This window comes from Myiozetetes cayanensis, unplaced genomic scaffold (genome assembly GCF_022539395.1).
Source record: "Myiozetetes cayanensis isolate MyiCay16 unplaced genomic scaffold, myiCay2020 scf5-8, whole genome shotgun sequence".
Taxonomy (NCBI): Eukaryota; Metazoa; Chordata; class Aves; order Passeriformes; family Tyrannidae; genus Myiozetetes; species Myiozetetes cayanensis.
The window spans coordinates 113,502,347-113,517,374 of NW_026087742.1; the positions used below are offsets into that span (position 1 = coordinate 113,502,347).

At 40.4% G+C, this 15,028-nt stretch overlaps 1 protein-coding gene across 1 annotated transcript in view; it reads left to right on the top strand.

The window, feature by feature from the left end:
• DSCAM (DS cell adhesion molecule) overlaps positions 1-15,028 on the top strand; it is a 442,603-nt gene that overhangs the window by 323,021 nt on the left and 104,554 nt on the right.

Below are 15,028 nucleotides of genomic sequence, written 5' to 3' on the forward strand. Positions count from 1 at the left end.
GCTGTGCAAAATTGCCTGGAGAGCCCATGGCTCTGGGCATTTTTGCACAGTTTTCCCTGAGGGTTCAAAGGCTGCTTGTTACAGGGATGCCAGGAACTTTCCTCCTCTAGTGCTGCCTCTTCCATAGGATTTTGTGGGACCTTCTGGCAAACAGCTCCCTTGAAGATGCCAATCCCTGTGACCAAGGATGCACATTTGGGAATGAGCCTTTGAGTGTAGGACACACGCTTTTATTGGTGAGAATTTTATCCAGCTGCAGCATGGAACACATCTCTGTGCTGTGCAGCACCAGAGAATTCGTGAGGGAGGTTATTTGCCAGTTAATCCTGATAAATAAATCTAAAGAGCAAACTGAACTAGCTTGGGCCAAGCAACCTTTGACTGTGAGTTCCTTGCACAAGTATCCACAGACTTCACTTAAGAGGACATAATTGCTTCCCAGAAGCTGCTGAATGAATGAAAACACTATCTGCATATGAAACCAGCCAGGTTCTGTGTGCCAGAGGGAGAAGGTGTGCATGGCAGGAGTGCTCCCAGGACAACTGGGCCCCTCCTGAGCCTAAGGGGCTGTCCCAGAGGTTGTAGCTAAAACCATCTTTCTTTTGGAGCAGCTCTTGGACATTGTTGTCTTCCCCTTGGCAAAGCCCATTGTAACTGTCATGGTCTGTTTGGGAGAGCTTTTGTTATTGAAGAAAGGAGGGGGAAGGGACAGAGAAACAAAGAGAGGAAGAGAAGAAAGAGAGAGAGAAAGAAAGAAAACAAGAAAGAAAGAAAGAAAACAAGAAAGAAAGTGTGTCCCTCCCAGCTCAGGATATTCTGTGATTCCCTGATTATTTCTGCTGCCAACACCCACTTTGCTCCCAAGAGGGACCAGGAACAGACGAGCAGGATTGGAAAACTCAGCAACTTTTCTGAGCAGGTTGTGATGACCCAGCCATGAGGGAAAGGGAGCACCGAGAGTCGTAAATGGTTGTGGTGGGAAGGACAACTAGAGTAAGAGAGTCCACAAACAACAGAATTGTTTATAAACACGTATTAACTTTTATTAATAGCTGTTATTAATAATATTATTAATAAATATATTGTATATACTGATAATTGATTTTTATCTTTTATATATTAATATATATTACAATTATTGAATATATTGAATATGTAACATTGAAATAAATTTATTGAAAGAAAAAAGGAAGAAAAAAGACAGAAAAAAGGAAAAAAAAAAGAATGGAAGAAAAAAAGACAGCAAAAAGAAAAAAAGGACAGAAAAATTAAGAAAAGAAAAAAGGAAAAGAAATAAGAAAAAAGAAAAGAAAAGAAAAAAGAAAGGAAGAAAAAAGATAGAAAAAAGAAAAAAGAAAAAAAAGAAAAAGAAAAAAAGAAAAAGAAAAAAGAAAAAAGAAAAAGAAGAAAAAGGAAAAAAAGAGAAAAAAAGAAAAAAAAGAAAGAAAAAAGAAAAAGGAAAGAAAAAAGAAAGGAAGAAAAAAGAAAAAAGAAAAAAGAAAAAGAAAAAAGAAAAAAGAAAGAAAGAAAAAAGAAAAAAGAAAGAAAAAGAGAAAAAAAGAAAAAAAGAAAGAAAAAAAGAAAAAGGAAAGAAAAAAGAAAGGAAGAAAAAAGAAAGGAAGAAAAAAGAAAGAAAGAAAAAAAGAAAAAAGAAAGAAAGAAAAAAGAAAAAAGAAAGAAAGAAAAGGAAGGAAAGAAAGAAAGAAAGAAAGAAAGAAAGAAAGAAAGAAAGAAAGAAAGAAAGAAAGAAAGAAAGAAAGAAAGAAAGAAAGAAAGAAGAAAGAAAAGAAAGAAAGAAAGAAAGAAAGAAAGAAAGAAAGAAAGAAAGAAAGAAAGAAAGAAAGAAAGAAAGAGGGAGGGAAGGAGATAGAAAAAAATGCTTACCGGGGGGCAGTGTTGCCAGCGCTGACCCACATGGTGGCATGATTAATCCTGGTTCCAGCGTCGATCATATCCAGATGATGGGATGGTTAATCCTCATCCCAACGTCGATCCACAGGATGGGATGGTTAATCCTTGTCCCAGTGTTGATCCATATCCAGTTGCTGGGATGTTAATCCTGGTTCCAACGTCGATCCATATCCAGATGCTGGGATGTTGATCCCGGTTCCAACGTCGATCCATATCCAGATGCTGGGATATTAATCCTGGTTCCAACGTCGATCCATATCCAGATGCTGAAATGTTAATCCACGTCCCAACGTCGATCCATATCCAGGTCCTGGGATGTTAATCCTGGTTCCAACGTCGATCCATATCCAGATGCTGGGATGTTAATCCTGGTTCCAACGTCGATCCATATCCAGATCCTGGGATGTTAATCCATGTTCCAACGTTGATCCATATCCAGATGCTGGGATGTTAATCCATGTTCCAACGTCGATCCATATCCAGATGCTGGGATGTTAATCCCAGTCCCAGCGTGGATCCAGCTGGGTGGCTCTGGCCCATGGGCACTCCAGGATCCTGGGGGTTCTTTCCCCATCCTGAGGAAGCCTGAGGTCCATCCGCGGGGAGGCGGAGGAGGCAGAGGAGGCCTGGGCGGCTTCTCCTCATCCATGTCCATTGTCCTGTTCCTGTCGCTGTCGTCCTTTCCTGTGGAGAGAGAGAGAGGGAGAGGGAGGCTGAAGGAGGGAGAGAGGGAGGGAAGGAGAGGGGTAGGGGGAGAGGAGGAGAGAGAGGAGAGAGAGAGAGGGAGAGAGAAGGAGCCGCTCTAGGGGAGCAGCTGGGATGGGCTGAGCTCTGCACCCCTTATATACCCCCGGGGCAGGGCGGGGTCTGCGATGTCACAAAGGTCTCCGGGCACCCCCATGTCCCGCGTCACAAAGGGCCCTGGAAGGCGCCCGTGTCACAAAGGGCCACCCCCGGCCCCCCATGGACAGCGGGACCGCCCGGACCCGGTCAGGGCAGCCCCGGCTCTTGTGGCCTTGCAGCCCCTGCTGTGCCCGCAGCCCTGGGGGGCTTTGGCCACGCTCCCACACGACCCCCGCTCTGCACGGGGCACAGCCCGGCCTTTGCTTAGCATGGGAATTCTTGGCAGATTACCTGTTTTTCCTGAGACCACTCAGTAAGATTAAGATAACGATTCAGATTCCTTTTTTTTTTTTTTTTCACCTGGAGTACCAAATCTTCCAATGCTCCCTCCAAAACTAATTATCCAGGTTTAGAGTCTCACAGTGACCAGCTCGCTCAGCCCTGATAGAGCAATAAATTACCAGTGACCCTTTTTTCACCTCTTTGCCTCAAATTCCCGTTCTCTGAAAAGGACACCATCTAATTAAAAAACACAACAGGGGCCTGCTCGGAGAGGAGGGGGGGGGGGAAATATGTGAGATTATAGGGATTTATTCTGGCAAAATCTGAGGGAAGGAACATGAGCTCTGGAGAGAGAGGTGTAGGAGACGAGTGAGATTTATGAGAGACTGGCAGGGCTGACAATAGAAACTGGGAGAGTTAGTGGAGCTGCCAGCAACTTTGCAAGCTTTTGGAAGGAAAATCAAAGGATTATTATTTGTTAGCAGCAGTATTAAAAATGCATTTAACCGACACGGGGCTGAGAAGGCTTTTCCTCTCTTCGGTGCTGCAGATATGGTTGCATTTATATTTATATTTTTTCCACCACAGTTCAGTAGAGTTCATCTTCTTAATGAGCTGTTCTTTTTAAGATTAGGTCTGGGCACTCTGTCTCGTGGTTGATGCTGCTCATACAGAGCAACTGAGTCAAGTACACAGCATAAATATAAGAATACGTCAGGAATCACAGAACTTTAAGAGGCTTCCAAGTTATCCTTGGAAAACCTTTGTAAAACAGAAGTTCAGATATTTTCTGGCCATGTAACTACTTCAAAAGACAGCAAACATACCCCGTATGTTATCTGAGGAATAATTCACTGTGTAGACAATCAAGGCACATTTTCAGGAAGACTTCAATTGCAGCCAGGGATGTTCAGCAACTCTGCAAAGCCACTTGAACGCCTAGAAATAAATGAAGGAAAAACATCTGTGAAAGAAGGTGGGAAGTAATGTTCTAGAAAACCTTCATTTTGCCACAGAAAAGAGAGTAAAATGAGAGTATCTTGTGTGGCATCCAGCAGGCTTAGCCAAAGGACTTCATTTCATATTTTTTATTATTTTCTAATCAAGTGCATGATCAAAAATAAGGCAAAACTAGACATAGCATCATTCTCTAACTCCATAATCCTGAGCACTGTGTGCTCCCTGTACTAAAGGAGAATTTATCTTGTGAGAAAACAATGTTTGTGTAATTAAAGAATGCATCATCAAACATGATCACAGCAATCTCACTGGAGACTGGCTGGGAGATTTAGTTGTTTTGTTTATTGGAATCTTGGATGCTTGAATTTGCCATTTAAAATCAGTTGCTTTTTTAATCCATAAAAGATTAATCTGGAGAGGATAGATATATATTAAAGTTGTTGTTATTATTATTATTACTACTACTACTACTACTTATTTTTTAAGTCTGAACAAGTAGGTTGGATACTTGATGATCTTGGAGGTCATTTGCAACCTAAATGATTCTGTGCTTCAGTAGAGTCTGAATAGTTACCTTCCAAAATAGACTTCTGGCATTCAAAGTTCAGGATTCAATACTAATAGAAGATGGAACAAACCCTTTAAGACAATTGCTGGAGCTGGAGACTTGGACAAAGCAGCCTGGCTGAATAGTCCCCCATTTTCATTCCTAGGAATTGAGGGGGAAAAGCTTGTCCACAAGATGTCCTGAAGTTGTTCAACGTTATCAGTGATGCATTTATTAAAGGGAAAACAAAGTAAATAAAATAAATTGGGATGGAGAAACAATCTGCTTTTATCACTCTTTTCTTTGCATAAGTGGTGGAGATGATGGGAATCTCGTGGGTTTGTCCCCACCGGATTATAGACTTATAATTGCAGCTACTTTGACAGTGGCAGCACCTTTTTAGAGTATCCCTACTCAGTTATTAGTTTGGCATCATGCTGATGCTGTTATTACTTACATTTATCTTACTGGGAAGATAATTTAAAAAGTCACATCATTTTCCAGTATCTTTCCGCTGTGAGTTCCCAGTGAAACACTGTGGGATGAAAGGGTGGCACTTCTTCAACAACAAAGGATTCCTTCATGCTACCTTTGAAATAACAACCAGATTTCCCATCATTTAAAAGAGAGCAAAAATGGGATTGCTTCTCAAGATAAAGCCTCAGGATGATTTTTTTATGGGATTTTAGGTAATATGATAAATCTTTAATTACCATCAGGTTATTTGCAGGGGAGAAGTTGCATAGGTATACAACAACAAATCCAGTGTCCTGCCCATCAATCCTGCAGTCTTGTTTTTGGCAGTGAACCTGGAAGCATTCATCCATGGGCAAATTCGTTAAATAAGGATCTGACTAGAAGCTAACTAGAAATTAGGGATAACTTTACTTTATGGTAAATAAAAGAATTTTTACTTGATTCAATAATACAATAACCTTGAGTTTTATATTTTACCTGGTAAATCTGTTCTTTCAGTTCCTCATAGAACTAAAAAGTCAGGAATGTATCCCCAGGTGACCACCAGGAAATCCATGTCCTTTACAGTGATTTTAGCTCCATGAATCCGAACCATTGAACTTCTATTGTTTTGCTGAAAAAGATTTAGTTTTGAGAATTTTCATGAATTTTCGTAGCTCTTTTTCCTTTTCCATCAGAATTTGCTCTTTGAAGATTTCATGAGCATTTTGTCTTGATTTTTGAACAAGTTTAGAACTGTAATGTACTTTGCTTTTTTTCTCTCCAATTTTCAGTCTTTTATATCACCTGTAACTAGGAAATCTCATTATTTATAAGACAAGCAGCTCTAACTATTGCATAATGAATGGTTTCTTCAGTTTGAAAAAGGAAAATATCTGATTGGTTAAGTCATTGGTCACGTATGAAATTAGTCAGGTCAGGTAAAGAATTGAAGAGCCTGTGAAGCTGCTAATGGAAAGCAGTGTCTTAAGTGCCTTTTGCCTCTTAGGATTTGAAATCTGTCTGGATTTATGGAGAATGAAGTAGCATTAGTGTCTGAAAAGTGTCTGATGTTCTGAATCCAGTTTTATAACAGAGGCAGATTAACAAGAAGAGAAGTTGCTCAGCAGCTGGTGGGTCTTGCATTTGTTTATGAATAAACAGAAAAGTTCCATGTGAAGAATCATGGAATGGTTTGGGTTGGAAGGGACCTTAAAGATCATCCAGTCCCACCCCCTGCCATGGGCAGGGACACCTTCCACTAGACCAGGTTGCTCCAAGCCTCGTCCAACCTGGCCTTGGACACTTCCAGGGATCCAGGGGCAGCCACAGCTTCTCTGGGCAGCCTGTGCCAGGGCCTGCCCACCCTCATAGTAAAATATTTCTTATACCAAATCTAACCCTACCCTCTTTCAGTTTAAAACCATTGCCCCATGTTCTAACACTGCATGCCCTTGTAAAAAGTCCTTCTCCAGCCTTCTTGTAGCCTCCTTTATTTACTGGAAGGTGCTATGAGGTCTCCCCAGAGCCTTTTCTTTTCCAGGCTGAATCCCAGCTCTCTCAGCCTTTACTCCCAGAGATCCCTCTGATCCTCTTGGTGCCTCCTCTGTGCTCTCTCCAGCAGCTCCCTGTGCTCCCTGTGCTGTTCCCAGGGCTGGAGCAGCTCTGCAGGGGGGTCTCACCTGAGGGGGCAGAGGGGCAGAATCCCCCCCTCACCTCCTGCCCAGAGGGCTTTTGATGCAGCCCAGGCCACAGGTGTTGTCTGGGCTGCAAGTGGACATTGACGGGTTATGTTGAGCTTCTCATCAAACAATACTCCCCATTTCTCCTCAGGGCTGTTCTCAATCCATTCTCCACCCAGCCTCTGTTTAGGGAAATTATAACTGTAAGTGATGGTTTGCTGAAAACTACAATTTCATTTCGGTATCATTTCCAATGTTTATGTGGACAGAGAGAGGTGGAATGTTTTATATTTACACAGGCAACAGTTGAAAAGAACAGCTTAGAAATACGTGGGAAGTTCCATCCATTGGCTCCCCACCAGTAGATTTCACACACAGATTATTGCCCATGAACCTGGGTCTGAGGGACCACACCAGCCATGGCTGACTGTGGACAATAAAAGCTGTGGAGCCCAGAGCTTGATCTCACCCACAGTGTCAAACCACAGGCACACTCAGGGTCCTCAGCTTCATCACAGAGAGCTGGGAAATCCTGAGATCCCAATTTCAGCCAGAGCTGTCACCATATTCAGATTATCCGTTTTGGAGCCAAGGAAATGTAGGGCACCCTACTTTCCCAGCTGGGAACATGAAAGCCCTACAACCAGGGGCCAAAAAACCTTTTCTTTCTGTGTATTTCTTGCACCCCAAGTAATAATAATTAGATATGATTTAGATAATTATTATTATTTAATAATTTAGGCGGCAAGTTTGGATCTGAGCACGGTTTTTGGGTCTGTGCTTTTCGGGATCGGATTAAAAAAGAAACATTTGACAATATGATTTAAAAAAAAAAAAGGCAAAGGAGTGTTTTCACAGTGCCCCTGTAACTGGCTGCTTCATTTATCATATTCACCATCCATCACACACAATATGTCAAGCCATGCTCAGAAGCAATGACTTTCTTCTTGCTTTGCTGCTGGTTACATTATCAGCCAGTGCCATTTTGGCCTCTGCTTTTGGGTGTGGAAGAGGTAATGGAAATTTCTATTCCCTCGAAGCACAATTTAAAGGCAAAAAAAAAACAAAAAAAGAATCAACCACACAAAAAAAATAAACCAAGTCCTTTGAACTCCTTCATGCTGTGGGAAGGTACCGTGGGGGGAAGAAGTGACCCACAGCCCTGTGCCACGGGCTCTGTGCATGAGATGGATGGCTATAATTTACTCCTGCCTGGAACACGAGTATTTATGATGCCTTTCCTCGGCTGAGGGGTAAAAATTGGTCTCTGGAGAAGCAGAAACTTTTTTTTTTTTTTTTTAAGAGCATATTGAAAAGAGGAATCTACAGGACAGCTGAAGGTCAAGGGAAGGAGGCAGTGAAGGTTGCTTTGTCCTCTTTTCCAGGTAGTGAAATAATTATCCTTGTTTGCCTCTGTGGAAAACATCTGCTATTATTTTTTCCCCTTTTCTCACTCACTCCCACACATTTCTGTGCATAAAGTCAGGTGTAAACACACACAGATGATACCCCTTGACCTAAATTATATAGGTGACAAACCTCTGGGCCCCCAGCTATGCAGCAAGGTCCTCCCAGCATCAGGAACAGCGGCGTAAAATTTGGCTTTCAAACTTCTTTTCAGCTGTTCTCTGGCTCACAGCCGGATGAGCACATTGGCAGCTCTGAATAAACCAGAATAACTATAATCTGGGTTCAAATTAGGGTCCATCCACTTCCTCTGGCCTTAGACATTTGGGTGCTGGAGCCAAATTGTCAGCCACTTCTTTTGCCTGGAAATGTATTAATTATTCAGTGTAACACTCCCAAAATACTCAGCACAAAGGCTTGGCTTTAAATTTGATAAAACCATCTAAAAACATGATAACAATGAATGTAAAAGTCACAACAAATTCCCAAAGGGGGGCTCCTCATTTTAAATATAATGAAAGTAAGTGAGAAATTTCCTTTCTGCTTTTCTGCTGTAAGAGCTTCTTCTGTATTTATGGGTAAAAGTAACTCAGGGAATTATTATACTGAAGATCTTTACTTTATAAATATTGTGCTTCTCAAAGACCTCTTTGTTTCTCTTTGCTGGTAATTCCCCCTTTCCATAAGAAACCAGATCGATGCCCATCGAAATAAAAGCATTCAGAGTTTTTTATTAGGATCTCATTCCCCCCAGTTGAATCTCCTTTCCTGTCTTTCCCGAGACTGTAGATTTATTAACATCCTGAGACTGTAGCATTTCTCAACATCCTGAATCTCCTTAGCTGAGGGAATGTAGAGTTTAATATTAGGCCTTTAGCACTTGATTTCCCTGACTTTAGGCTGGGCTTCTAAAGGTTGGCTGCAAAAGTCTGAGCAGCTCACCCTGAGGTGCTTTTATCATCGATAAAAAGGTGATTGTCACCTTTAAGACAAGGTGAATGGCCCTCTGGAAGGTCTTGTTTCGCCCCAAGGACCACAACAGAAGCTTGGATGGCTGAATTTTAGCCATCTGAAGACAGGTTGGGATGAACCCCCCAACTGGGTCTGTGAACATGTTTGACTTCTATGCACAGGTGAATGCTTTTGTAAATCCATCCAATGCAAAAACACCTTTCTATCAGTGTTAATACGCAGAAAATAAATATATTTATGTTTCCTGTGTTTAATGTACTCATATAGAGAATGGCTACTAAATACAGGGAGTGGTATCTTGCTGGCTTTAACTTATTTGATTTCTGTTTCTGTCCTCATGGATGATGTTGGTTTATCTGCATCTATCTAGACAATAAAAATATAATTTTGCTCTGAGTGGCTAGAGGAGATCAGGCCTACCAGAGCTCTCTTTCTTATACATCAGCAGATAGTATTTCATGGCTTTTTAGCTCAGAACTGAGCTGGTATAGACCCAGGTCACCGTGCTTAAAAGTAGAGTTACTTGCATGAGTGAGCAGTGAATGAAAACCATTAATGTCCCGGCATGCTCTGCTCACCAGCACTCATTTCTGTTGTAGCCAGAGTTTCTCAGTGTGTTTCTGCTTCATTTAAACCTGTCAATACCCCAATTAGTGCCTACCTCTCTTCCCCTGGGAGGGACATTTACACATGTCACTTCACAGCCTCCAAAATCTAAAAGACTCATGGGAACTGCTGGGTCATAAAATAGCTCCTGATTAAAGCTTGTGTTTTCCAATGACTTTCTGCCTTTTTTTTGGTTTTGGTTTTGTTTTCTCTTTTCTTATTTAAACTTGTAAACTGTTCAGGTATTTTAAATGAAAGGATACAAATGGAAAGTTTAAAGCATATCAACTTGTTAAAAAAAAAAAAGAAAGAGCTCTCTCCCATGTGGTTCCACAGTGTCTGTTTTTAACTGATTTGCATTCAGTAAGTCTCAAAAAATTAGAGCACTGTACTTTACAATTATGATACCAGTAACCCTCTCATTTAACATTAAAACTTGATGCCATCTCGATGGCAGACTGAATTCAATTTAAGATCAAAGCACTGGAGAACTTATCTGAAATTATGTATTGCTAGTTTTAACTATTTAACATTCCTGCTCTTTCCAGCCTGGCTTTTATACAGGGGGATGAAAGATCATAATTGATTTGGAATAGAAAGTGGCCCAAGAAATTTACACTTAATGGAGATATGTTTCAAATACTGTTTTTAGGCATCCACACTTCCAGCAGTGGTGATGATGATAACACTAAAATTGCTTGTGTAGGAAGATGGTCTTTGTCTGAGTCCCATAAATCACAATTATACACATGCTAATGTAATGTTTTATAGGCTTGTGATCGCTTATTTTTGTTGGGACAATTAGCCAAGCTTTGATGGAGCTGATTTTCCGGTGCCTCATGTGAGTCACAAATTTCCACAGGCTTTTACTACAGCTGACTGCAGGGGACAAATCTGTCATCTTATCACTTCCCGTTGCCTTTTTCCTGGTTATTAGGAAGTGCAGTCAGACAAAATGGGAATTGAAGCTGTGTGGCAAAGCAAAAGGAAGTCACATTCATTTCAGAACCACGTCAGAGGCAAAGGAAAGACCAGGAAATATAAGCAGCTGCTGGTCTCCTGTGTACCATTTGAAGACATCAGTTTGCACTGTACAAACACAGAACTCATGCCAGAAAAGACCTGAGGAAGAGGAAAGAATTGCTTTTGTGATTTGAGAGAAAAAAAAGCCCTTTTTTTAATTTATTAATGTGTCTTTTGGTTAAAATTCGTAGCTGTCATGCAAAATAAATCATCTTCTCCTCCTCTAATGTGACCTGAAACCACTTCTGAGCGAATAAGAGACGAACCCTAAATGTTCACAGCCTTTGCCCTGACACATTCAATCAGATCAGGAGGCTCTGGTGGAGCTGCCAAGTGCTCAAGACATCACTGTCATTCTTATTAAAGCTTGGCATCAAACAAGGCCTGTTTGAGCCTGGAAACACGTGTTTGAATAATACTTATAATCAAAGTACCCTCATTTCTATCAGGGGAAGAGCTGGAATGGTGGTTTAGGGTGTGCAGAATCCACATTCACGCCCACTCAGTGATTTCTTTCTTTTTAGAATTTGCTGGTTGTTTTCTTTTTCCCAAAGATCACCTTGTATGGGTGTCCTAATATCCTAATAATGCAGTTTTTACAGACCACTGAGTCTCTTGTTTTAATATGGGTTATTTTTAATGCCAACTTACGTAGCTGGGACACGGATTGATCATGTCTGGATTTAATTTCTCTCTATTATATATAATAATTCTCACGGACTCTTCACTAAATAGAAATGTAAAGATGCAGCTTCTGCTGTTCACAGTCTCATTTTACACAGCAGTACTGTTTTTTTAGACTCTCCTGTCACTAAATAATTTTGCTAATTGAACTGCTAATGAAACTCTTGCCTATTGTCCAGAAATCTCTTCATCTAACAGTTATTAATGGAAACAGGTAAAAGATTACTAGCCCTCCTTTTAGGGCAGATTGGGGGCAGGGGTAATTTGGTTTGTTCTGTTTTAGTTAAAAATATTTTAAAGAATATATTCATTAATAAATCTTCTGAATTTACTTTGGCTCCTGAAACTCAGGCTGAGTAAATAATTCAGTCTGTCATATTAATTCATCAAATCTTTACTTCTCTCCTCAAATTTCTCAGGTTGACATGCTTGAATTTTTATTTATTTATTTATTTTTTAATTTGGAACATCAATAGCTATTAATTTTAAAACATTGGGCTTTTACATTTAAATTTCATGCTGTGTTGATTATTGACACAAGTCACCCATTATTGTTTCAATATGAGACTTGCATTGCTTACCCAACAAATTATTTCCTAATTCCAAGCAATACAGTAAAATATTGTCTTCTGAATTTACCTTTGTGAAATATTTAAATATTTCAACTGGAATTCTTAAAACATTTCTCCTAGAAGAACACGTCTCTCAGGAGCTTCACAGCGAATGAACGTGGTGAAGTCACATCTTTGATGTTCATTTCCAAAATTTGTGAAGACTGGTAGAAAATATTTGCCACAAATTAGATGCCCTTTATAATAATGTATAATAACTTATATGCATAAAAATTGGATGCTTATTTTTGTGTTGACATATTACTTTCAGCCTTTGAGACAAGCAATTTGCTTCCTAGTCTTGGGCATCTCTTGAGGATGAGGACTGAGCATGATTTTCACCTGCTGAGCAGGTTACAGCTTTACCAAAAAAACTGTGCTTAAATTGAAGAGTTGAAGTTCTATTGATTTAAAATTCCCTTCTGGATTTGAATTCCAGAAAGATGCTATTTAGGTAAAGCTTCTTGTTTTGTCTGAGCAAGTTCCATGATCCTTAAGTGTAACCCCTGCTACTGAATTTTGCACTTCGATTTTTGATGATGAAGTTATTAATGCTATAAAGAAAATATAGTATTAATAAGAAACATAGTTGATATTAATCATATAATCAATTACAATAACATTGCTGCTATACAGTAATATAGCACTAATATTTCATGCTATCATAAATGTTGTTTCGATGATATAATGAATAATAATATAATTTGTTAATAATTATATAATTAAATAATTTTTAATTGCTCCTTACTGGGTTGCCATGAAGAAAGAGGAAAACAGTGGGTTGCCCTTCCAATGGGAAGCCCTGCTTTAAACAGAGAAAATTCCTGAATTATGCTGCTGGCAGGGACATGCATCCCTTGAAAATGGAAATTGCCATGATCTGTAAATTGCAGCTTCTACTTTGTCCGGTTTTGACCAACACATCTTTAACTATGCCCAGCACCACATGACATCCTTCAAGAGAAAGACATGGATGACCCCAGAGGAAACAGGATTGGATTAATTTGTCCCAACTTGTGGGCTACTCCCAATTTGTGGAACGAGTCTCTATGGATTCCTTGAACATGCACAGCAACATGACCTTCCCTTCCACAATTCCCTTATATAAATATATATTATAATTTGTCTGTGTATGATGTTGAAGAGCTATGAAGGACACACACCCTCAATATGGCATCTGAATCATCTTCACATATTCCTAAATGCCTTCACTTATTTTTTAAGACATCCTGAGAGAATATCTCATGCATATGTAGCGCAGATTTAGTTTGCTTATTTACAGTTTTCTAGATTATTTTGTCAGTAAAGCACCAGCACATTTATCTCAGTTATTTGCATCAGTAATTTGATTAAAGATAGTTGGGGGATGAAGAAATACGTTGCCTAAAATACCCTTGGGAATGTGGCTTTGTTACCAGAAGTCTTTTGACATAGAGGAAGATAAAAAGAAGAGCTTATGGTTTAGAATCATTGGAGATAAATTGTGAAGAGTAAAAAATCAGCTTTGGAGGAAGGGGAAATATTTAGCTGTGAGGCATTGCTATGGCAATAAGGAATCTGTGTGGAAGATTATGTGAGGAGAAGGGAAGGATAAGCAGGGATAAAGCTGTATCTGAGGAATAAAGTCATCTTTCTTTACATGTTTTTATGCTGTTCTGATTAAGAAAGTTTGTTGAGGAAAAAAAAAATTGAGCTTCACAAGCTAGACTGGGGTTTTTGAAAAGCAAGAAAGAGGGTTGTGTTTGGTTTGGCACTGTCACCCATCATGGGACATGAAAAGGGTATATGGGGATAGTTCAGGAAGAAACTCAGGAGGAATTTCTTTCAGGAAAGGGAACCATATTCTGGATTTGGAGCAACAAGCAAATGGACACAAAGAGTGATTTTCTAGAGGTAACCTCCTTGTGGGCACCAACACACTGACAGGCACCAGATGAAACTGAAGCTATTTTCATTCTCTGGAAGATGGAATCACATTCATCCTAATTTTCTATTCTGCTAACTCATAATTCCTTCTCATCAAATGCTTCTCTTGGACAAAACTAGTGGGTACCTAATACCCAAACAGCTAAACAAGATGTACTTCATCAGCAGTGCATTTCTGTGCCTAAGGAGCCTCATGTGTCACACAGGGCCTTTCCAAAGGGTTCTTCCTGTAATTAGATCCCATTCCTAACTCAAACCCACAGCTCCACGGCCCCGTTAATCTTCAAATCGGTTTGTTTTGGTTCAGGAAGCCTTCGAACAGGAAGGGCTGCATCCTGACATATTGTCATATCCAAGCATCAACAGCTCTGGCATGTGAAAAGGTCATGCCACCAAGCATTAGCATTACAGACTTGCAATTACAGTAATTAATTTAAATAAGGATTTTTATTCTGCCGTGCAGCAGTAGCGGCAATCCAAGCAGGGAGGGAAGAGCGGGAAGGCCTCAAATCGGGTCCTCTGCCCACGTCATCTGATTAAAACAGGGATTCAGAGAGGTTCAGGTGGAGTGAGGGAGTTGTTCTGGTAAGAAGATGTGAGTGTTCATGCATAAAAACGAGGGGAGAGGGGCTGTTGCAGGAGGCAGCCCTGGAGTGCAGGAGCTCGAGAAGGGATTCCCCACTGACACCTCTGGTGCTTTAAAGGAGAGGACAGAGTCATTCAGAAGAAGATTCACTCTGTGTGCTGCCCAGGGCTTTCCAGCCTCCCCCCAAGAAGGGAAAGGGCCTGAACTGAGAGGCAGGTTCGTGGGTTTTGGTTCTTCCCAGTCACAGAAGCCCAGATGCTGTTCCTTGGTGGACAAACCATGTGGGAAGGAAATCCCAGGAAGCCAAAGAGCTGTCCTGTTTCAAACACGCCGTGTTTGAAGGGGTTTGCAGTAGAACACCCTGAACATGTTTTCTTCCCATTTCCAGAAGGTTTTAATTCCAAAATGTGAAAATACTTGGGGTTTAAGACTAGCTTTGCTAACAAGAGAGTACTTTTTTCAACATTAAAATTTAAGCCCTTTTTGAAAGAATGGTTAATGAAGTTGACAGAAATGTCCAAACTATTCTGAA